This window comes from Cynocephalus volans, chromosome X (assembly GCF_027409185.1).
Source record: "Cynocephalus volans isolate mCynVol1 chromosome X, mCynVol1.pri, whole genome shotgun sequence".
NCBI classification, from domain to species: domain Eukaryota; kingdom Metazoa; phylum Chordata; class Mammalia; order Dermoptera; family Cynocephalidae; genus Cynocephalus; species Cynocephalus volans.
The window spans coordinates 33445453-33468252 of NC_084478.1; the positions used below are offsets into that span (position 1 = coordinate 33445453).

At 40.5% G+C, this 22800-nt stretch overlaps 1 protein-coding gene and 1 non-coding gene across 2 annotated transcripts in view; both read right to left on the minus strand.

The window, feature by feature from the left end:
- Positions 1 to 10200, minus strand: part of KLHL15 (kelch like family member 15) — a 32759-nt gene extending 22559 nt beyond the window's left edge. Inside the window, exon 1 of the mRNA XM_063083951.1 lies at positions 9778 to 10200. The gene's annotated coding sequence lies outside the window, so the exon portion shown is untranslated. The remainder of the gene's footprint in view (positions 1 to 9777) is intronic.
- Positions 10201 to 12287: 2087 nt separating this feature from the next.
- LOC134368756 (U6 spliceosomal RNA) lies at positions 12288 to 12394 on the minus strand. The gene has a single exon (XR_010022466.1). It is a non-coding gene; the product is annotated as a U6 spliceosomal RNA (small nuclear RNA).
- Positions 12395 to 22800: the final 10406 nt, after the last annotated feature.

Below are 22800 nucleotides of genomic sequence, written 5' to 3' on the forward strand. Positions count from 1 at the left end.
AAGATGAAATTAATATCAAATTTTATTAGTATTCCATAAATCAAAAGCTATATAATTTCATTTTGGAAAGATAGAACACAAGAGGGCTGTCTATAATTTGGAAAAACAAATATAAAATATATTTAAGACACAGTAATCAATGCTTGGAAGAACTACTTTACGAACACATTCAGGATTAAAGTAAGCTATCAGTTCGGTCTTGTTTATCTGAATTATTTTTAAAGGTAAAATTAATGAGCTTGGAATTCTCTAAGTGATATAAGGCCTATGTACACAAATGTGTACTGGGAACAAAAGGAACCTCACACAGTATAGTGTCTGAATAACCAAACATTCTGGTTAATAGAGGGCTATTGACATCACACTAATTACCAATTTTCAAAATAATTAGAAAAAAACATAACCAATGAAACTGGATAAAAATGTAATATTTCATTACCTTTCTCAGAATCATTATGGTCACCAATTACTACTCTGGCTTGTCAAGACGTATTGGTCACATTTAATGAAGATTTAATGAAGAAGGCAGGATTAGGGTTCATGTACTTAAGAGTACACTGCTTTGTATTTCATTAATCTGTTATTTTGACAGTGTCTAAAATACCATATACTTTGCTACATGTCAAAGTAATCCTCTTTATTCAACAGTTATTGCTATCTGAAAAGGTCTCAAACAGCTAATATTCACCTTTCTGAAAAACACTCCGTCTAAAGGAAATTTTTAAAAGGTGATACTATACTTTCTCAAAAAATGGTGGAAATATCATAGGGCAAAAAAGAGGAGGAGGAGGAGAAGGACTGATAAACTGTGAGACAAAGACCCCAAATATCTAAGGACAGCACCTGCTTGAGTGCCCAGTACTCTCCTCTGGGCACCCAGCCGTTGAGGGGGATTCCTAGCAGGTAGGCTCCCACTCTGTGATCCTGGCCCCAGATGCAGGTCAGACCGGGGTGGGAAATATGAATCAAGATGAACAGCGTTAAGATCCCCTTACCAGTCATCTCTAAAAAAAAAAAAAAAAAAAGATGAACAGCCTTTCATCAAGAATTTAGAGAACGGAAAGGAAAAGGAGAGAGAAAGAAAGGGAAAAAGAGAGACACGTGCACTGACTGTGTATGACTAGAACTGGAACATGTCAAAGAGCAGCTGTGGGCACCCACTTCTGCCTGCCATGTGGGCTGAGTATCAGAGAAAAGCAGTCAACTGAGAAAGAAGAATAAAGCCAAGATAAGAGGACAGAGAGTGCTCCTTACGCCTCTATTTTCCCAGTCTCTAGCTCTATGCTTGTCCCTGGGTTCTGAGAGAAAACCTTACATTCTCAGAATAAATCCTCACTTTTTACTACCTTGGGTTGATTTGTCCTACTTATAACCAAGGGTCCTAACTACTAGTTTTAGGACGGAAATATCTATACTTTGATTAAGTTACTCAAACTTTCTTGGCCTTCTCTCCGCATCTGTAAAAATGAAGAGCATTAGACACGATGATCTCTAAAATTTCTTTTAGTCATAGAATTCTCATTTATTCTACTTTTTATATGATTTTATGGCTATATAACGCACTTACACAGATATGCAAAGTAAATAAACATCTACTTTTAAAGCTTTAGCAATGCATTTGTGAAGTTTACCTCATCTAAATCAATTCCTAAAACTAACTTGTGATAGCTGTGACATATGCAGTAACTTCCTTTCTACCTAAAAAAGCTTTCTACCTGAAAAAAGCATCTATCAATAGACGAACAGCTTCATAGCAGCAGCAATATTTTACACATTTTGGGGAAGTGTGTGTGTAAGTAGAAAACAATGAAATACTCAGCGATTAACTGACCAACATGATAGTCTCTAGATAGAAGTAGTAAGTTACAGAACAGGTCTGGAGTCTGATGCCTAGGTTCGAATCCTGGTTCTGCCTCTTACTAGCTCTGTGACCTTGGGGCTAGCTACTTAACCTCTCTGTAATCTAATGTTCATGTCCTCATCTGTAAAATGGGGGTACAGGTTGAGTATCCTTTATCCAAAATGCTTGGGACCAGAACTGTTTCACGTTCCAAATTTTTTCAGATTTTGGAATATTTACACTACACTTACAGGTTGACCATCCCTAATCCAAAAATCTGAAATGCTCCAATAAGCATTTCCTTTGAGCGTCATGTTAATGCTGAAAAAGTTTCAGATTTTGAAAAATTTTAGATTTCTGGATTAGGAATGCTCAATCTGCACTAATATTAACAGAATCTATACCATAGGTTGCTGTGAGGATTAAATGAGTTAATATCCGTAAAGCACTTGGAACGGTGCATGGCCCTTAAGTACACCATAATGTTAGAGCTTATTATTACGCCCCTTCACTTGGTGCTGCGGGAGCCAAAATAATAAACTCAAGTTAAATAATAAACCTGACCCAGTTAACTTCAAAGAAACTCTTCTCCCTAGCAACAGCACTTCTAACCCCAGCCAGCCTTCTCAGGAAAGTCTCTCAGGACACAGGCCAACTCTAACTCAATAGATGAAGACACTAAGGTCCACAGGTGAACTGACTTTTTATTAAAGATTATACAACTAGTTAGAAATAGAGTTATGACTAGAATGTGATTTGCAAAAAATACAACAGTGTGATTAGAAAGAGCAAAACCTTTGAATTCAGAGTTCTAACTAGTACTTAACACCTGTGTGACCTGGAGAAACACTGTTAACTTCCTGATCTTGGTTTCCATCCATATATTAGGATTAATAAAATACTAATCTTATTATTGAGTTGGGCTGATGATTAAATGAATTAACGTAAGTTAAATATCTAGCTCAGAGCAAGGACCCCACCTGAGGTCAATCAGTGCTGGCTTCCCTCATCCAACTCTCGCCTAATGCTCTTTACCAACCACGAGACCACAGGGACTTGAGACTGCTCAATCTCTTCTCTACAGACCCCATGTGTCCCTAGGTTTTATCACAATTCACGTTTATAGAAGATCAAAAGACATAATGGTTGTCAAAAACACTGGACCTCATTTTGCAATAGCACTGTTTTCCATTTTTTTCTCATCATGCAAGTACAATTTTCTAACTTTACTAATGGGCTCTTTATGCTTTTTGGCCCTAACCACAGTACACAGTTATTCTCCATATTTGTGCTGTTCAATATGGAAGCCACCAGCCATGGGGCTACTGAGCACTTTAAATGGAGCTAGTCCAAACTGAAATGTGCTTTAAGCGTCCAGAAAAAAAAAAAAAGAAAGTAAAATAAGTCATGTAAATTTTTATACCGATTTACATGTTGAAATAATATTCTGGATACTAGGGTAAATAAAATATATTAAAATTAATCTTACCTGTTTCTTTTTACTTTTTTTTAAACTGTGTCTATAAAAAAATTTAAAATTACATATATGCCTTGCATATATTCTATCAGACAGCATGGATCTTTAATATCAATGTTTAAGGCATCAAACAACCAAACTTACAAATGAACACGTGAAACAAAACTAACTTGTTCACAATCCATACCCTGGACGCTATGAAGAAAAAAAAAAAAAAAAAGACAGAATGAGTGAGGCTTAAATTAAAACAAAATGAAAACAACTACAACACAAAACACACATACAATAAAAAATAACCAGAAAAAAGGAAATTATATGAAGAATACAAAAAGAAAAACACAAAAGATCTTATGCATAAGAATTCTCCAAACACAGAATTATATCAATTTTAGGAAGAAACTAATAATTACAGGAACTAATCATTGTAAAACTAACACAAAACTCAAATAAGAACTCTATAAATCAATGAGGATTGGGGAAAAAAAAATCCATTTAGGGGCTCTGAGAAAAGATATTTACTGACATACAAAATGTTCAACATATAGAAATTCTGTATCCTCACTTTCCAAAACAGATTATGAGATTTATAAACCTGTACATGTATATACTCTACACTTGCCCTTCAGAATTTCAAATGGTAGGTTTTTTCCCAAAGGGGAACCAACCTAAATTAGTCTAAATGACAAGGCATATACCTATACTACTAAGAGAGAAAGACTAAAGAGTGTCTTGTTTCATAAACTTGGCTGTGACTAAAGAAAAAGAGAAAGCCTCACATTTTTGTGGATAATGAGTAGTATAGCAATTTTCAAAGTATAGTCCAGGGACAACTGGGGTCTCAGTCCCCTAAAAGGGCTTGCCAAGGTCAAAATTATTTTCAAAGTAATATTAAAAAGTTATTTGCCTTTTTCACTTTAATTCTCTCCGTGTTTTCCAGAGGTTTTCCCATGATGTGTGATATTGCAACAGACAGAATGCAGAAGCCAATGAGAAGTCCATTGTCTCTGGGGCCGGCCCGTGGCTCACTCGGGAGAGTGCGGTGCTGATAACACCAAGGCCCCGGGTTCGGATCCCATATAGGGATGGCCGGTTCGCTCACTGGCTGAGCGTGGTGCAGACAACACCAAGCCAAGGGTGAAGATCCCCTTACCGGTCATCTTTAAAAAAAATAAATAAAAATAAATAAATAAATAAATAATAAAAAAAAAGAAGTCCATTGTCTCTTATCAAGACAGATAAAGAGATTTGTAAAAATGTAAAATGATGCAGCTCTTCTCACTAAGTTCTTAATTGTTTTGGAAAATAGTTATTTTTCACAAAAAATGTTATTTAGGTTACCATGTAAGGAGGTTACTTTTTAAAATGAATTACAGATAAGCATTTTTTTTTATATTTCCCAATTTTAATTTCTATTACAGCAAATATAAATCAACTCAACCCACATAAACCAAAGCTCTTTGGGATACCAGAAATTTTTAAGAGCATGAAGAGGTCCTGAGACCAAAAGGCCTGATATACCACTGAAGGTGTGATAAGAGATAAGTGACAACCCCCCACCCCCAACTCTTCCTACCTCTGCACTGGAAGACTATTACTGCTATTTATATCACAGAAATTTCTGACAGTTCAAACTCTCCACTGACCAGTGAAGAAAGAATTCTGGTGGGGGTAAGACTGGACGGGAAATTAAATGCAAAGAAACTAAATGCTTCCTTTTCAGTTAGAAGGCTGCCATTCTGATTTGAAGGCAAAATTCTAGGCAATTATATAGAAGATGTTTCAAAATTAACTAACCTCCATGTTTATGCCATAAGCAATAATTTATTGCTTTCACATTCCTCCCACAGCTGCTTGAAAATTCATACAAAACCCAACCCTAAGCTATTCAGTATAAAAACTAGATACTCAGAGGTTGATTTAATAATACACTTATCTTCAATGAAATATTTAAATGATTCCATACTACCTTCATCTTCAAACTGTTCTCCTACCAAAATTGATGCTTATGCAGAAAATGCCATACTTGCATATTAAGAAGAGAATGCAAGGCTTACTATGGATAAAAATAGAATTAATTTGAGTCATAACATTTCTTATAATTTCTGTAATCCATAAAGTAAAAATTTTAAATTCAATTTCAAAGCAGCCAACTTCTCAATGTACCAATCTAAAAGGAAAGAAAATTTTGAAAACAGACTTGCTTAGTTCTATTAGCAATCATTTTGCGCTCAGATACACTACTAAATTGAGAAACAACTCAATTCAATATGGGAGGAAAGGCTGCAAAAGTTAACTTTAATTAATACTGAAAATTCTTTCTTGTCATCAACATATTTTTATAACTCACTACCAAATTGCAAATGACCATTTCACTAAGCTATTAGTAAAGCTCTGGGTCTTCTAGCCTCCAGGCTGGTACCTATTATCCACATTACTTCTCTTTTCAGGTATGTTTAGCATTTAGTCATCCTATCATACAAGAAACCTTATAAGAGTGCCAGCCCGTGGCTCACTTGGGAGAGTGTGGTGCTGATAACACCAAGTCAAGGGTTCAGATCCCTATATAGGGATGGCCGGTTTGCTCACTTGGGAGAGTGTGGTGCTGACAACACCAAGTCAAGGGTTAAGATCCCCTTACTGGTCATCTTTAAAAAAAAACAAAAAAAACCCCACCCCTCCTTTAATGCTATTTTTCATCAGAAGACTCTAATGCTCCTGCTTATTCCTCACTACAAATAGAAGTAGTCCAAGAGTGATGTCATGGAAAACAGTTTCCCTAGCCTTTAGAGATTGGATCCAGTGAGAATTCTAGGAAAAGCCTCTATTGGGGAATAAAACCCCAAATCTTCTAGGTTACACCCTAACATTAAATCACAAATACTGTAATGTTAGCATTTTTGCTATCCACAAGAATCATACAACTAACCTAAATCTTTTGGAAAATCTTGATGGTATGATAGATTTCCTGCAAATCTTTAAAGTACGTGATGCAGAGTCATTAACTAATTCAAACATTTTATCAGAGACAAAGGATAATTTTTCTATCCATTCTTATCTGCTTCAGTGATTCAGCCAGATAAGCTTTAAGGATCTTACATTAAAAAAGGAAAATCTGAGAACATGGTTTCTTTATTCCAAAGTTTAAATTTCTAATTCTGAAAAGGTCTTCCACTTTTGGACCAACAGCAATACAACACCTTGGCAGAGATGAACTATGAAAGCGTTTCCAATGACTCCTAAAATGGCAATAACAATTATCTCCTATTACTCTCCCCCTTGCTGTTCCTTGAAAACCAGCCACACTCCCACCGTTAAGCCTTTCTATTTGCTGCTCCCTCTGCCTGGATCACTCTATGCCCAGATACATATGGCTCCCTTCAGGTCTTTACTCCAGTGTCATCTCATCTCTTTTAAAACTGTAGCATCCCACCTGTCCCATCAACCAGACAATCCCCATCTTCCTTCTCTACTTTATTTGTCTCCATAGTACGTTAAATGGTGATATGAGCTATCTACTTCACTTATTTAGTTTGCTTTCTGCTTCATATTTTTGTTTTGTTTCGTTGACTGTTGTATCTCCAGCACCTAGAACAGTGCTTGGCACACAGTAAGTGCTTAATAAGTATTTGCTGGATGAATGGATAAATTTAATCCTCACAACCTTCTATGTTCTGTAACCATCCTTGATTTAAAGATGAGAAAATCAAAGCTCATAGAGATTAAGTAATGTGCCCAAGGCTATGATTACAAATAAGTCGTGGATCCAGGGTTTGCTTGACTTCAGATCCTTCACCATTAACCACTGCTTATCTACAAGGCCTCACCAATGACTCCCTTTCATTTCTTTTCAATTAAAAAATCCCACACGTGGGCTGGCCCCGCGGCTCACTCGCAAGAGTGCGGCGCTGGTAGCGCCGAGGCTACGGGTTCGGATCCTATATAGGGATGGCGGATGCCTCACTGGCTGAGCGTGGTGCGGAAGACGCCAAGCCAAGGGTTGCGATCCCCTTACCGGTCAAAAACAAAACAAACAAACAAATCTCACATGAGCTACAGCGCTCTAATTCAGAGGAAATACATGCTAATACATTAATCCTCCACCACCACCACCACCACCACCACCACCACCACCTCCCCAGCTGAAAATTTATTCTTCTCACAATTAATGTCATTCACTCTCAAAACATTTGCACTAGTTAAGGTCAAGCTTGACAGCAGGTCAGCAACATCATTTGTAGAGCAAAAAGGGCTGGCCAGTTAGCTCAGCTGGTTAGAGCATGGTGTTTCAACATCAAGGTCAAGGGTTCGGATCCCCATACCTGCCAGTTGCCAAACAAACAAACAAAAATCAGGGAAAAAAGCCATTAAAGATACTAAAATGCAAAGTTTTTCCCTTTCTTCTGTTGCTTTTGACTTGTCATATGTTTTTTATTTGCTGTTTAGTGTCGTTCTAAGTAAAGAAAAATTTTAAATTTAAATTATTAGCATGAATTTTACTGTTCACCTTTATATTGTACAATGCCAGTTTTCTGGTTTTTTTTTTTTTTTTTTTGACCGGTAAGGGGATCGTAACCCCTGGCTCCGTGTTGTCTGCATCACGCTCAGCCAGTGAGCGCACCGGCCAACCCTATATAGGATCCGAACCCGCCGCCTTCAGCGCTACCAGCGCCGCACTCTCCTGAGTGAGCCACGGGGCCGGCCCATATAATGCCAGTTTTACACACAGACCATTAAACCAAGTGTGGGACCCTTCTGAATACCCATGAACCCAAGCCAGCCTTGGTTCCAAAACTTTAGTCCCAAATAATCCAAATCAAGGCAGAGAGAAGGTCAAACCTTAAAATTCCCAATAAAGCAGTGATTTGCCAAAATTTTATCATCAGGACAAGCGATAAATCCAGTGTATAAAAGCAGCCACTTTAAAAGTGGGCTCTTCCTTTTGCTGTTTTAATCCTGTCTGCCTTATATTATTCTACCTTTCTACAAAACACAAAAGCATACTCTGAAAAACAACTAGTATTGGGCTAGAGGATTATATATATACTAAAACACCTAACTACTCAGAAAAACATTTGTTAGCTAAAAATAATATACCAAAAAGAAAAAAAAAGCTTCTCTTTCACTTTTTGTGGACCTTTTTCTGAAACCAAACCATACTACATTTTTGATGTGCCAAGTAAGAATGACTCCATACTGATCTGTTACAAATATAAATTCTGGCAAATAAATTCAATTTTCAAACAACAAATATTTACTATCCTATTATTTCCCCCAATTAATCAGCAATAATGAATGCAGATGAACATCCTTTACCACTGATAAACTGTGACCCTAAGCACCTACTAAGTGTTGTGACGATTAAAGTGAGAAGTAAATTACATAAATATTACATTAAGTGCCAAAAAGTTGAAATTTTCTATACATTTCTAGATCTATTAAAAATTACAGAAACATGAATGCATTTATAAGCTCTTCAAAAACAATTTTCAAATTAGTAGAGGTATTCAGGCATCCTGTTCCCTAAATATGAAAAACGGACATTAAAATTAGAGGATATATGTCTAAAAAAAAGCATTTTCTAAATTACAATTTAATCAAATTAACAAAGAAAAACAAATTCAGAAAATACAAAAGACTAAACAAATGTAAGGTGTTAAATAAATATTCTGAGTAAGAAAAAGGCCCTAAGCGGCCTAGAAAGATGAAAAGCAAAGCCCTACAGTAAGGTTAAATTCGAATTAAAGAATACCGTTATTTAAATAAGCAGTTAACATTTCGTAGGAGGAAGGCCAAGCAACGTGACTATTATATATCTACCAATTCACAGCACTGCTTTGCTATTCCATACTTATTTGCTTATACTTATAATACAGAAATAAAGAGGCAGCAACAGTTAGCCACTACAACATTAACCACTCTGGCAGAGCTTACTTTAAAAATGGCCTTGCATTTTTACAACACTTTACAGCTACAGATTATTTTCATATATATGACCTCATAAAGTCCTCGCTACCCTGTGATGTGGGTATTAACGACTAGATTTCATAGATAAGAAACCGAGGCTTGGTAACGCGATTTTCTCAGTCACCCAGTCAAACCCAGACCTTACGATTCCACGTTTTGTGTCTCGAATTCCGCATAGTTCTATTTCAGGCATAAATTGAATTTTTAAAGGGAAGGAACGGGTTAGGGAAAAAATAATCATGGTACCTGCAGCTGTGTGCTGCAAAAAATGGCTGAATTATGCTTCTTCCTTTTTTTTTTGTTTTTTTTCCTCTCTCCCTCTGAAAAAAAATTAGATTGCAAACAATTTAAGTAAACTCAAAGACAAATTAGGTCCCAGCGTCTACCAAATGTTCGACTCAGGTCGGTGCAGACAGGGCCACCGAAGCCGTGCCTAGCTCGGGGCCCCGGGCGAAGCCTGGGCTCGGCAGGCCGGCGGCCAGGGGCGGCTACTCACCTCGGGGGTCCTGTCCAGCCTCTAGTGGACGGCAGTCTGCATCAGGAAGAAGCGGGCCGGCGGGCCTATCGGTGGGCGGTCGGGCGCCGGGACGGCACTCGGCAGGCTCCTCGAACGTCTACAAGAGGCCGCTCCCTGGCCCGGCCGGGGCGCTCCAGCGGGGGACGAGACTGCGCGCCTGCGGGCCCCTCGGAACCAGTCCTGGGAAAGAAGACAGCGCAGAGTCGCGAGTCTAGACAGTCGGGCTCGGCGAAAGGCGGCGCGGCGTCGGGGCCGCGACCGGCCTTGCAACGCCGGGGGCCTTGCAGCGCCCGGTGGAGCTCGGCGGGAGGGTCGACTAACGGCCGCGGGCGGGTGAAGGGGTTAGGGGGCCGCGAGCAGCGGCAGAAACGCCGGCTCTGGCGGCGTCGACGACAGCGTCTCCGGGTTTCTGCCCCGAAGCGCGCCGAGCCTCAGGATCACCCACGCCGGGGGTGGAGGAAGGCGGGAAAGGGGCGGGGAAAGGGGCGGGGCGCACGGGGCCACGAGCCAGGGGCCGCTCCGGGCCGCGCGCCCCCTGCGGGCAGCGGGAGCCGCCCGGGGCCCGCCCAGGGAGGCGGGGCCCGCCGGCAGGGGGCCTCGTGTGCCGTCGTCTCGACACGGAAGCCCGCCACGCTGGGAGAGAGGGTGGAGGGTGGGAAGCCAAGGGGTGGGGAGCCGGTCCGGGAGGCTCCCCAGGCCCCTGGTGGAGCCCCGAGGGGGCCCTCCCGCGACCTGGCGGGTGTTTACCTTCCCCCTGGTCGAGAGCCAATGCCGCCATCTTTCAGCCCGGCGCGTCACTTCCGGCGCCACGGGAGCGAGAGCGGGTGTGGGAACCGGGTGGGGGGAGGGCCGTCCCGCTCCCTCAGCTCCCCGCGTCCCGACCGCCGACCCGCTACGCCGGTGGGGCCCCACCGAGGAAAAGGGGTGGCACGGCGCTGCAGCCGCGGGCTTGGCCCTACGCTGCTTCTCCCGCCGTGCAGCCGTCGGGGCTGGGGACGCTTGGCTGTGCTCGTCCCCTCGCGGCCGATCCTCTCCGCCTGCACGAGCCGTGGGCCTCGAGCCACCACGGTGCGCCCACCCGGACAAGTTGAGGGTTAGGAAGCCAGGAAAATGTCTTTCTGCATTGTGCACACGGTGAGGGGTGAGGGAATAGGGGACAACGTGGAGGGAGCTTTGCCGTAGCTACCTGTTATAAAAGTGACTAGATGTGCGCCAAATGACATCATTTTTGTAAGAAAACTTGCAGTAGGTCATTGCGTCACAGTTCCGCTTGGCTTATTTCACAACAGTTTCAGGTTTCAGAAATAAATTTCCCAGAGGTAGGAAAATGCATAGAAAATGGCATGTCTGCACCACACGGAGAAATGCGGGATCTAAAAAAGCCGTTTTGTTTCTATTTGCGTCAAAATAAGCAAGAACGAACATTCAGAGGGCAGTGATTTTTTCGATGTTCGTTTTTAACAAATCAGCTATAGAGTTATGCTTTTTAAATATCACCTTTTATTGATTTAAGAGTGTAAAGCTACACTACAGAACTGCTTTGTAAATTTATGAAATCTGTGTAGATGACAGAAATACACAGTTGGAGGCCAGTGGTTCTACAACTAACCTTAAATTAGAGCATCTACTGCCCATTTCTGATCCTAAACTGAGCTATTTCTGCTTCCCCCACCCCACCCCCGCCGCCATTTTCTCTCTAGACCAATATCCCCATGAACTTTCAGTGAGATGTGTGGCTAAAAGTGATCATTATCTCTTTCTAGCAAACTTGAACATGCCGTGTTTCCCAAGAGCTCGAAATAGCACATGGTGTACTGTTTTGCTGAGGTAGACTACTTCGTGGGAAAAATAGAAAATCACCGTAATTTTGGGCCGGCCGTGGCTCACTCAGGAGAGTGCGGTGCTGATAACACCAAGGCCACAGGTTCGGATCCTATATAGGGATGGCCGGTTGGCTCACTAGCTGAGCGTGGTGCTGACAACACCAAGCCAAGAGTTGAGGTCCCCTTACCGGTCATCTTTAAAAAAAAAAGAAAAAGAAAGAAAAGAAATCACCGTAGTTTGTCGGAAACGGGGAAACAAGCTTCTCTTTTCTGATTTAAACTAAAAAACAAGCTTTAAAAAATTATAAACCACTAAAATCTTAAAGTTGTTCACACATTCTTTCCATCTTTTCCAAAAGATATTTTAACATGTTTGTGTTATTTTAAAATCCTTGCTTGCTATATTTGTATCTATTACTGCATGACAAATTACCCCAGAATTTATCACCTTAAAACAATGAATTTTTAAAAATTTTAAGACATAAAATAAACAAAATTAGCATATTCTACTTTTGAACATTTAAAATTTTTCATTATTCCTGGACATCTAAAGCGCTGAATTTTTATTTTTTGTCATAGCTAACAGACATACTTTTTTTGCATAGTACTTTTTTATTGGTTATGAATATTCGTGAGATACAAAGCTGATTGTCACCCCCTGTGCCCAAAAATATGGAACGCTTCATGAATTTGCATGTCATCCTTGCTCAGGGGCCATGCTAATCTTCTCTGTATCGTTCCAATTTTAGTATACGTGCTGCCAAAGCGAGCACCAGACGTACATTTGAGCTATCAGTGACTGTGGCACTGACGTGTCCAGAGAGAGACTTCTCTATTTTTGATTCAGCCAGGAACTGAAATGTTTCTGTGTTTTGTGTAGCAGGTATGAATGTACAATGAGTGATGTCATAAGACATTGTGATCAGTGGACACACCTTATTATTACATTATGTCATATGGTGGCATTTCGTTATGTCCAAACTGGGCTGTGTCTTTCAATCAATCTGTATATTTACTATGTAGAACACCCCTCTGTAGTTATCTCTAATCGATGATGCTTCTTTAACGCTCGCTTAAAAAAAAAAAAAATTAGTGTGTTATATATAGAAGGGTGTAGTACCTTAAGAAGACATTCTGCTCCTCCAATACCCAGGAAAGTAAAGTCAACTTTATTCAAATAAACAACTCCAGGTAATTCTTGTCTTCAATTACTTTCCCCACCAATTGATGGAAAGTAATTGGAGTTCCTAAATACCTTGAGGGCATCCTTTCAAGCTGGTAAAGCCCCACAAGGCAGATGAAAGCTGTCCTCTCCTAGACCTCTAACCTAAGTATTTGAGAATACACATCCTTCAATTGCTGTCTAACAGCCACCTTGTCTGAAGTCTGATGTTAGAGGCAAGCTGGAGGCTTGAGCCTGGGAATGGTGGTGGAGTTAAAAGAAAGTTCCTCCCCAGGGGTTCTGAGGATTTAGGATACTGTATCCCCTCCTCCTCCCTCATTTTTTGTTTTGTTTTGGTTTGGTTTGGTTTTTGAGAAGTTGAGGCAAATAAAATAAAGAAGTTGAGGATTTTTGGAAATCCAGAATCTGAGGTAGTTGTCTCGGTAATCATTTTTCATGTAACTAGCCCCCACACAATCTTTGGGAATCAGAGTAATGTCTTCAGCAAACTCTAATAAAGCTGCATATGCATTCACTATCTTCTTAAAAACTGTTTTGCCAAGCGCTCTATAGCTGTGCAGAATTTTTTTTTTTTTCTTAAAAGATGACCGGTAAGGGGATCTTAACCCTTGACTTGGTGTTGTCAGCACCACGCTCTCCCAAGTGAGCTAACCAGCCATCCCTATATAGGGATCCAAACCTGTGGCCTTAGTGTTACCAGCACCACATTCTCTCAAGTGAGCCACAGGCCGGCCCCACTGTGCAGAATTTTCAAGGCATTTTGTGGGATCCAGTCTATCTCAATTCCTCGGGGTCTACTGGAATTCCCCAAATTAGTACCAGCTTCTGTGGGTCCACACCAAGCTCTATACACCAACCTGTTCCAACGGGATGGTGGCTGTCATCCTATGCATTACATCCTGGTTCCTATCCCAGGTAGAACCTTCAAAATACAACCTGGGGGGTCCCCAAATTCTCCCGCCCCTTAAGTTAATTGTTTTTAACAGCCAAATAGAATAACTTTAGCTCTTATGTTGCATAACTAATGGAAAATCGGTGTCTTCATGAAGTTGGAGTATCCCTGGTTAGTGCTTACACATCTTGTCATCACTGGTCACCTCTCACTTGGACTGGCTCCTCTTAGCTTCTCTCCTATTAACTCTGGCCTTCTGGTATAGCACTAGCTCTCCATAGTTCTCCAGCTCTCTTTGTCTACTTCTTAACTCATGAACATGAATTCTCCCTTCACTTCCCTAGGCAAAGCTAAACCTAAATCTATTAAACAAAACAAAACAAAACAAAAACAAACTTCAATCTATTTAAACAAGTCATGGCTTCTAGAGATCTCTACAAAGAGCTTTCCTCAGTGATCATCTCTAAGTCAGATCTGTAGTCATTTAATGGAAACCCTTTTTTAAGCATATTATATTAGTCAGGGTTCTCCAGAGAGACAGAATCAATAGGATAAGTTATAAATATATGAGAGGGGATTTATTAGGGGAATTAGCTCATGCAATTGTGAACAAAAGTCCCACGATAGGCAAATGCAAAATGGATGCTGGTAACGTGGCTCAGTCCAAGTCTGAAGGCCTCAAAACCAGGGAAGTCAATGGTGTCCTTGGTGTAATTTGTGGAACCCAAAAGGTGAAGAGTCTTGAGCTCTGATGTCCACAGACAGGAGAGAAGAGTGTATCCCAGCTCCAGCAGACAGAGAGAGAGCTTCATCTTTTTCCTCTGTTTTTTGTTCTCTCTCGGCACCCAGTGGATTGGATGGTGCCTGCCCACATTGAGGCCAGGTCTTTCCCACCCAGTTCAACTCAGGCTGTCATACTAATCTCTGCTGGAAACACCCTCATGGACACACCCGAAAAGATAGCTTTACCAGGTTTCTTTGCATTCCTTAATCTAATCAAGTTGGCACCTAGAATTAACCTTCACACATACCAATTGTTTTTCCCATCTCTTCTCTTCCCCAATCTCATGATCCCCAAATCCATCTCCAGGCCCAGCTGAGGGATACCAAAGCCCTAAACATCCAACAGGGATGTGGGTACAAAACAAAAACAACAACAACCTTCAAAGGGTGCCCTCCCCCTATGGAACAGAAGGTGTCTGAAGTATTTACATTGGTATTATTTCACCAATGTGGGGAGCTACCTGAGGAAAATGAATAGATAACCTCACTTACATCTACACAGCCAAGAGGATTCAATGTGATCTGTTCTGGAACCAAGTGCTTCTTCACTACTTCACTTCCACCCTTAAAGCTCTAGCAAGCAAATATCTGCTGACAGTTGTTAGAGTAACTGCTTGGCCCCTGCAGCCAGCTACCAAGGGTCAGAAACATTAAGGCTTGGTCTCAGAGTCCCCAACACATTGTGACAGGTTTAGGAAACATGGGGTGTTATGATGTAAGCCAGGCTTGAGAGGGTCAAGCAAGGCTTCTCAGAGGTGGTGATCTGTAAGTTCAGTCCAAAAGGAAGAAGGAGAGGGAGATAGGGAGGGAGTAACAGACATCCACAGGGCAGTGCATTCCAGGCCTGGGAGAGGTAGCGTCACCTTTAGTGAACCACTTTAAAGTCACCTTTAGTAATTTAGTAGGGTTACAGTGTAGGACTAAAGGAGGTGAGAGGGGAAAGAAGCAAAAAATCAGGCAGGCCACCAAGTCTAGACATGGCAGTCAAGGCTTCCGCCCTCCTTTGTTGCCTCTCACCCCATGTTCTTTCCACTGTACCATGAGATTATACTGATTAAGATATTAAGTAAGAATATAATCTTCACAATGCTGTACTTCTTATTCCTACTTAATTCCATAAATTATTAGTTTGCAATCTACTAAACTAATTTATTTATTTATTCCATAAGTATTTATAACCTAACACCTACTACATGTGAAGTCCTGTTCTACGCACTGGGGATTTATCAGTGAATAAAATGTACGAAAATCCTTGCTCTCTTATGGATCACATAAGTCGGGTAATAAAAAAAATAAATAAGCAAATTATGTGGCCTGTTAGAATGTGGCAAATGCTATGGGAAATAATAGAGCAGGGGGAGGGGTGTTCCAATTGAAGGAGTTGAGGGACCAGACGTATAAAGGCTTGTAGGCCATTGTAAGTTCTTTGGCCTTTGAGAAATTGGGAACCATTGGAAGGCTTTGAGAAGAGGAGCAATATGATTTGACACTCAGCCTGCTTTGTAAATAATAGAATTTAGGTGGACAAGCGTGGAAGCAGGGAGATGGGTTAGGAGACTGTTCCAACAATGGAATGAAATGGAGGCTACAGAGGAGATGGTGAGAAGTGGCCAGTCTCTGCAAATATTCTGAAGATAGAGCCGACAGGATTTCCTGGATGTAGAAATAAAGGAAAGAGAGGAGTTAAGGATGATGCCAAGATTTCCAGCCTGAGCAACTGGAAGGATGGAGTTGTCATTTCCTCAGATCAGGAAGAGCCTAAAGAAGAGCAGGTTAGAAGGGAGTGGGGAGGAAGGAGAAGGTGTAAGGACTGGGCCCAGGGATATGCCAAGGGTAGGAAGCCATCCAGGAGAACACAGGGAACTGGTTTAGGAGATCAGAAAGTGTAGTATGCTACAAGCTGGAGAGAAAGGTACTATAAGTTGCTAAACATGCACAATCAATAAAAGATGCAAAAAACATCGCCATTTTAACTGAATATATTTACCTTGAAATATGTTGTAGATAATGCCCCATGTAAATGAAAACCTCAAAAAGATCAAATTTTAAAAAGAAGTTAATTATTTTTGTGCTCCTTATGGGCAAATGAAAAATTATGCTTCAGTTTCAAAAGCCTCAAGATTCGAGCCACATATTCAAGAGGTGTTTATGAGGTTACCAAAGGCTGAGTGTCAGTAGAGCAACATCTGGGCCCCGGCGCACACCAATGTGAGGGAGTCATCGTGGAGAAGACAGAGAACTATCAAGGAGACAAAGAAGGAGTAGCCAGTGAGATAAGAGACAAAGAGTGTGCTGTGCTAAGCTGGACAGAAAAGTACTGTAATTGCTAAACATCTACTATCAATAAAAGATGAAACGAATGTCACCATTTTAACTGAATACATTTACTTTGAAACACCATGTAGACAATGCCCTCTTGCAAATGAATATGTTAAAAAGAGCAACCTTCCACAAAAATTAATAATTTTAAGCTCCAACAAACCAATGAAAAGTAACATTATACTTTAGAAGCCTCAAGGTACAAGCCACATTTTCATTAAGTACTGCATTTCTGTAGATGTGGATTCAAACACACACACATCCCAAGTGTGAGTGCCAGAGTTGAGTTGAGTAGCAGCAATGAGAGCTGCTATTTGGTGTCGCACGATGAAAGAAAGAAAAAAAAAAGCCTCCAGTAATTGCTGTTGCCAGCAGCACAACCTCAGGGTTTGGGAAATGTGGTTAAGGATAGAGACAGGATTGAATGCAAGCGCTGGTATTATTTTTTGGTTCTAAAACTTCTTTAAAAAACAGTGGTCACAAGGCCTGCCCATGGCTCACTCGGTAGAGTGCGGTGCTGATAACACCAAGGCCACGGGTTCGGATCCTATATAGGGATGGCCGTTTTGCTCACTGGCTGAGCGTGGTGCTGACAACACCAGGCCAAGGGTTGAGATCCCCTTACCGGTCATCTTTTAAAAAAAAAAAAAAAAAACAGTGGTCACATAACTATCTCAAGATAAGATTTCTCTGTAGATACAGTGCAGAGAGGGACTTTAGGTAAGTCAGTTCTGGCCTCCTCAGCTTTGGGGTGTGAGGGAGAGCTGAATGGAAAGCAGGGGTATAGCTTCACACATGGACATCCATCAGGGCCCAGGTCTGGCCGAGAGGAGGGCTATGTTTCATGCCATCTGGGGACTTGGGAGAAGAGGCAGCAGTGTTTTGGATGTAAGTAAGCACAGGTGAGGCAGTATGGCCCTCTGGGATTGGAAATCTTGATATTGTCAAGATGGCAAATTTTCCGAAATTAATCTACAGATTCAAAACAATCCCTATTAAAAACGCAGTAGGAACGAGTATAGAGTTTCAGTTTTGCAAGATGAAAAAGTTGTAGTTTCTCTTCACCGTCTTTCCTCTTCCCTGGGAGTTGCCATTGAGAAGGTCGAACTGTGCAATTTCAGGGGTACAAGATCTATCTGCCATGCCAGGACCGACAGGAAGGTTTTTCTTTCTTTTTTTTGTTTTTAAGATGACCGGTAAGGGGATCTTAACCCTTGACTTGGTGTTGTTAGCACCACGCTCTCCCAAGTGAGCTAACTGGCCATCCCTATATAGGGATCCGAATCCACGGCCTTGGTGTTATCAGCACCACACTCTCCCAAGTGAGCCACGGGCCAGCCCAGGTTTTTCTTTTTTTTTGACCAGTAAGGGGATTGCAACCCTTGGCACGGTGTGGTCTGCACCATGCTCAGCCAGTGAGCATACCGGCCATCCCTATATAGGATCCGAACCTGCGGCCTCGGCGCTACCAGCGCCGCACTCTCCCGAGTGAGCCACAGGGCCAGCCCCAGGTTTTTCATTTTTTAATGCAAAATGCAAGTTGACGCTCCTTTGCAAGAGGAATCCTGAGCAGATTAACTGGATCATCCTCTACAGAAGAAAGCACAAAAAGGGGCAGATGGAAGAAATTCAAAAGAAAAGAACCCTCCATGCAGTCAATTCCAGAGGGCCATCACTGGTGCATCTTTTGCTGGTATAATGGCCAAGAGGAATCAGAAACCTGAAGTCAGAAAGGTTCTATGAGAACAAGCCATCAGGACTGCCAAGGAAGCAAAGAAGGTTAGCCGAGCATTTTACTCTTTTGAGGCTGGCCAGTTCGAGGATCCAAACCTCTAGAACTTGGTATTATCAACACCACACTCTAACTGAGTGAGCTAACCAGCCAGCCCATAAGCACACACTTAAAAAAACTCCAATGGCTGATACTAAGGCTCCCACAAGGCAGCACCTAAGCAAAAGATTGTTAAGCCTGTGAGGATTTCTGCTCCCTGAGTTGGTAGGACAAAATGCTAAGTTGGCAGATCAGATTTTTAAATAAAGATCTGGCTATTTAAAAAAAAAAAAGTTGAAGGGCTGGCTGGTTAGCTCAGTTGGTCATATCATGGTGTTGATAACACTAAGGTCCAGGGTTAGGTCCCCATACCCACCAGCCACCAAAACAAACAAACAAAAACAAAAACAAAAAACTAGAGATCTGTTGCACAATGTGCATATAGTTAACACTACTATACACTTAAAAATGGTTAAGATGGTAAGTTTTAAGCTATGTGTTTTTTTTACCACACACACACACACACACACACACACACACACACACACACACACACACACCCAATAGGCTTTCTTTTTTGCAGAAATTGACAAGCTGGGGGCCAGCCCATGGCTCACTTGGGAGAGTGCGGTGCTGATAACACCAAGGCCACGGGTTTGGATCCCTATATAGGGATGGCCGGTTTGCTCATTTGGGAGAGCATGGTGCTGACAACACCAAGTCAAGGGTTAAGATCCCCTTACCAGTCATCTTTAAAAAAAAAAGAAAAGAAGAAGAATAGCCAAAATGATTTTGAAACAGAACATCGTTAAAGGACTTCACTCCCCAATTTCAAAATGTAGTATAAAACTACAAAAATCAACCACAGTGTGGTACTAGTATAAGGATAGATATATAGATCAATGGATCAATGGAACAGAACTGAGAGTCCAGAAATAAACCCTTTTTTTTATGGTCAATTTATTTTGACAAATGTGCAAAGGCAATTCAATAGGGAAAGAATAGTTTTTTCAACAAATAGTGCTGGGACGACAGGATATCCTCCTGCAAAAAGAGTTAAACCTTCACCTCAAACCAGCTCAAAAATTAACTCAAAATGGATCACAGACCTAAATGTAAAAGTGAAAACTATAAACTTTTAAGAAGAAAACATAGGAGTAAATCTTTGTGAACTTGGGTTAGGTAAAGTGTTCTTACATATGACACCAAAAGCATGATCCAAAAAAGAAAAATTAATACATAAATTGGACTTCATTAAAGTTAAAAACCTTTGCTCTTCAAAGATGCCAATAAGAAAATGAAAAGACAAACTACAGACTGGGAGAAAACATTTGCAAATCATACATCTGATAAAGGACTTGTATCCAGAATATAGAAAGAATTTTTTCAACTCAATAATAAGACAAACAACCCAATTTAAAAATGGTCAAAAACTTTGAATAGACATTTTACCAAAGAAGAGATACAAATGGCTAATAAGTACATGGAAAGATTCTCAACATCCATTAGTCATTAGGGAAATGCAAATTAAAACCACACCCACTAGAATAGCTATTATAAAAAAAGACAGACCATTACAAGAGTTGGTGAGGATATGGAGAAACTGGAGCCCTCATACAATGCTGGTGGGAATGTAAAATGGTGCAGCCATTTTGGGTAACAGTTTAAATGTTTCTCAAAATGTTAAACATGGATTTCCAAAGGACTCTGCAACTGTACAACTAGGTATTTACCAAGAGAAATAAAAATATATCATAAAAACTTGTACACAAATGTTCATTAGCAGCATTGTTCACAATAACGAAAAAGAGGAAACAATCCAAATATCTACCGACTGGTAAATGGATCAACAAAATGTGATATGGAGTTGTATTTAACAATAAAAAGGAATGAACTGATGATACATGCTACAACCTGGATGGACCTCAAAGCCATTGTGCTAAGTGAAAGAAGCCAGATGCAAAAGACCACATATTGTATGATTCCATTTAAATGAAATGTCCAGAAAAGGCAAATCTTTAGAGACAGAAGGTCCATTAGTAGTTACCTGGGGCTGGAGGTGGGAACAGGGATTGACTGAAAATAGACATAAAGGATCTTTTTGGGGTGATGAAATGTTCAAAACCTGGATCGTAGTGATGGTTGCACAACTCCATAAATCTGTTAAAAATCATTGAATTGTGTACTTAAAATGGGTGACTTTTATGGTATGTAAATTTAACCTCAACAAAGCTGACTTTTTTAAAAAAAGAGTATACCTATGGCAGGGATGTTAGATGTTTTCTGGCTATATGAGTATATAACCACCGAACTCAAGTGCATGTAAACAAACTGGAGGTTATAGAACAGAGATTCCTCAATAAGTAAAGCAGAAAAATTCTATTTTATAATTATTATTTTAACTTTTTTCCTCACTGTACTGAAACAAATTGCTATTTCTGTAGCTAGATACTAGATAAAATATAGGGGTAATCTTGCATGTAGTGGTTCTGCTATATGGAAGTAAATAGAAGTAAATAAATAGTTAAATAAATTACATTCTTATCTTTAAATGCTAAAGTAACATGGGATGAATGAGATTGCCCCACTCTGGATAATAGACAACGTGGCAAAATGTCTGCTAGGACTGAGCAGATCAATTCTCTGATCCTATGTTCACTGGAGCACCTTTTCCTGAGTGGAGTGGCCTGCTGAATCACCTCTTCTCCTTTTTTTTTCCTTTTTTTTTTTGGTGGGGGCAGCTGATCGGTACAGGTATCCAACCCTGGACCTTGGTGTTATCAGCACCATGCTCTAACCAACTGAACTGGCCAGCCCTCACCTCCACTTTTTTTTTTTAAGGATCTGAACCCGTGGCCTTGGTATTATCAGCACCGCACTCTCCCGAGTGAGCCATGGGCCGGCCCTCTCACCTCTACTTTTTAAATTGACATATTTCTCTCTGTCTCTCTATCAAAGCTGATTTTATGAAAGTTAGGTATAAAGAACAGAGGCAATATGACAAATAAAATGGAGGATTTTGAGACTTTTTCTTTCACTGTATACCCTTCTATGATAATTTTTTAGTCATAGGCAAGACATTTAGAATATGTATTGTAATGTAAAAATTTTATTTTAGGGGTTTAAACAGAAATTAGTAAGTTGCAAGTCTTATCTTGCTAATTTATATGATTTAATATATAAACTAAATGCTAATGTTTTATTGTTTACATATATGGAACATTTATTCTACTCTCTGGCTTTGTTTAAACTTTATGATTGTTCCTTTTGTTGTTTTTTGGCAGCTGACTGATACAGGGGTCGAACCCTGGACCTTGGTATTACCAGCACCACACTCTCCCAAGTGAGCTAACCAGCCAGTGCCCCTCTTCTACTATATTCTTTAATAAAAGTTTTAAACTTTGGGGAAAAAAGGGTATACTCATATTTGGCTATGAATCCAGTTCAGCTACTTACTAGCTGTGGACTCTTGGGCATGTTATTGTCTTTCTAGGACTCAGTTTCCTCACCCATAAAATGGGCATAATAGTATCTACCTCATTGAATTATTGTGAGGATTAAATTAATACTCGTTCAGTCGGTGCCAATAATTAACTATATTGTTTTAATTAATAAACTATTATTTCCTGTGTCATTTCTATTTCCAATAAATTTCTGACAATGATGCATATTATGTTCTATTTATTGTCAATAGATTTTATTTTTTTTATGACATCTGTCTTCTACCCGATGCTAAATTCACTCCGAACGCAGTGTAGCGTCACCATGGGCCACCGGTAAGGGGATCTCACCCCTTGGCTTGGTGTTGTCTGCACCAAGCTCAGCCAGTGAGCTAAACCGGCCATCCCTATATAGGATCCGAACCCGTGGCCTTGGTGTTATCAGCACCGCACTCTCCCGAGTGAGCCATGGGCCGGCCCTTATTTTTTTGAGAAATAACTCACATATCCTAAGATTCACAACTGACTGGGTTTTAGTATTTTTACAAAGATGTGCAACCATCACCACTCTCTAATTCAAGAGCATTTTCATCACCTCAATGGGTTTTCTTAACTGGCTGGTATAACTATTTAGAATGTAAGAGACAAGGGAATTAAATACCTCCACCCAAGTACGTTATATCGTAGTGCCCACCATCACTTAACCAATGAATGCTTTTACTGAAACATAACTTCCTATTTTAGGTAAATTGTTGTACCTAAAATTTGTGATATAAAACACGTACTCACTT